Consider the following 2880-nt stretch of genomic DNA (forward strand, 5'->3'; position numbering starts at 1 on the left):
CGGCTCTCCGCCCCCCGCCCCGTCCGGGCGTCCTACCCCCGCGTCCCCGCAGGCGGTGGCCTGTGGCGGCGCTGGCCGCTCCGCCGACACCGAGCCCGCGGCTGTGCCGACCCGGGGCCTGGGCCCGGCCCCAGCTGCCACCCGTCCTCTTGACTGGCAGGTGCCAGGAGGCAAGGAGGGCCCGGCGCTGTCCTCACGGCCGGCCGCACCCCACCCGCTGAACAGGTACTCAAGATGAAACAATAAGCATATTAACCTCTGCTTAGACAATACGGTTTCTGTGTATGTAATTCAACTTTTAGAAACTATGTAAAAACTACAGAAATAGTCAGTTTTAAAATATATGAAGAAAAATATCTACCTGAGCACATATTGTGAAATATATTTTAAGCAAAGTCTTTCAAATCAAGTAATAAAATATATGCCCAATTTTGTCCCAAATATTTGAGTTTCTTCCCTAAAATATGCTAACATTTAGTTATCTGAATCTTGCACTGCATAATCTTTGAGTACCAATCCCTTATGATGTAACAACTATATAGAAACACTCACACTCACTCACACACACACACACACACACACACACACACACACACTTCATGATTTTCTTAATTACCCATCATCCATCTAGCCCATCTCCATAATTTATTAATACAAAAGATTAATAGATTTTAGGTCTTTGTAACTAACTGTCTTCTACAGGGACTTATGTGTGTATTGATAGGAATTGTTGCCTTGGATTTCTAACCACCATTTTAATCTAGATCAATGTGTTCCTGTCTAAAAACCACATTATTCTAATAAATTATTTTTTTAAATTTTGTTTCTGTGCTTTTCAATGTTTATTTTGGGAGTCTGGAATTATAGATCTTTACAAATAGTGTTACTGGTGATTCTTTGGCACATTATAACTCAGATCACTTATTTTTTTTAAATAGATACATTCATAAGAAGAGAAAAATCTCCATTTTAAAATTACTTAGGCAACTGTTTATGCTATCCAAAATCTATGCATTATTATGGATTATTATATATGTATCACATAGTAGCTACCTATGTACCAATTTCTCTGTATCTACTTATTTATCTATGGCAAATTTGAAATCGCTCCTGGTGTAATTAAGTTATAGCAAGTATCAAACGAGATATATGGTTGAGAAATATGCCTGAATGAGGTGTGTCTGGATGACTCAGTTGGTTGGGTGTCCGACTCTTGATTTTGGCTCAGGTTAAGCTCTAATGGTTCATGGGATTGAGCTCCATCTCTCTCCCTCTCTCTCTCTCTCTCTCTCTTTATATAAAAAAGAAAAGAGAAATATCCCTGAATGAATGTATAACTTGGAAAAGGGAAGTTGCTTATACTGATGGGATTTAAAGCTTAAGACTTTGGTCTGCCACACTGAAGAATAGCTAATGAAGTAGGCTTTGTTTTGGTTTTCATTTTTTTATTCTCTTAGCAGCACTTGCCGCTTGCTGCACGTTTTTGTAATGCTACTGAACTTCCTGAAGGCCCTACGACCCACGGAAATACCAGTGTAGTTATAACTTGTATTCTTTTAACCAGTACCTCTAGTTATTACATTTAGTTCTGATTTTAAGTCCTGCTGAAAAATAAAGATTAAGTAGCAAAAGTATGAACTTACATACGAATGTAATTATCATTCAAAGACAAAAGGGGGAAGAAACACTAGTGGGTTCAATCCTTTACTCCATCTCTCTAATGTCTACCCCCTAATTTCCCAGAAAATCAAGAATAAACCACCTTCCCACAACATACACATACACAGATGAACACACATTTTCATAAAAAATTCACATCACTCAGAAATTGTATGTTTAATAAAACTTGTCCCCATACCAAAATTTGGGCCCCTGTGAATAATAATGCCCTAGGTTCTGGTTATTTCTCTTATAAGATGTTTCAGTATCTCTGCATAAGATTAAAAAGCTTCTGCATGGCAAAGGAAACCATCAACAAAACTAAAAGGCAACTGACAGAATGGGAAAAGATAGTTGCAAGTGATGTATCAGATAAAGGGCTCGTATCCAAAATCTATAAAGAACTCACCATCTCTACACCAAAGAAACAAATAATCCAGTGAAGAAATGAGCAAAAGACAGGAATAGACCTTTTTCCAAAGAGGACACCCAGATGGCCAACAGACACATGAAACGATGCTCAGCATCACTCATCATCAGGGAAACACAAATCAAAACCACACTGAGATACCACCTCACGCCAGTGGCTAAAATGAACAAATCAGGAGACTGTAGATGCTGGTGAGGAGGTGGAGAGATGGGACTCCTCTTGCACTGTTGGTGGGAATGCAAACTGGCGAAGCTGTTCTCAAAAACAGTGTGGAGGTTCCTCAAAAATTTAAAAATAAATAGAACTCCCCTCTGACCTAGCAATAGCACTGCTGGGGACTTACCCAAGGGGTACAGAAGTGCTGCTGTATAGGAGCACCTGTACCCCAATGTTTAGAGCAGCATTTTCAACAACAGCCAAATCATGGAAAGAGTCTAAATGTCCATCAGCTGATGAATGTGTAAAGAAGATGTGGTTTATCTATACAATGGAGGCCTACTTGGCGATGAGAAAGCATGAAATCCTGCCATTTGCAGTACCATGGATGGAACTGGAGGATGTTACACTAAGTGATTTAAGTCAGTTAGAGAAAGGTATCTTATGCTTTCACTCATATGTGGATCTTGAGAAACCTAACAGAAGACCACGGGGAAAGGGAAGGACAAACAAAAGGAGTTATGAACAGAGAGGGAAGGAGGCAAACCGCAAGAGACTCTGAAATGCAGAGGGCAAACGAGGGTTGGTGGCGGGAGGAGGAGAGGGGAAAGTGGGTGATGGACATAGAGAAGGGC

Source organism: Suricata suricatta, chromosome 5 (assembly GCF_006229205.1).
Source record: "Suricata suricatta isolate VVHF042 chromosome 5, meerkat_22Aug2017_6uvM2_HiC, whole genome shotgun sequence".
Lineage (NCBI taxonomy): Eukaryota > Metazoa > Chordata > Mammalia > Carnivora > Herpestidae > Suricata > Suricata suricatta.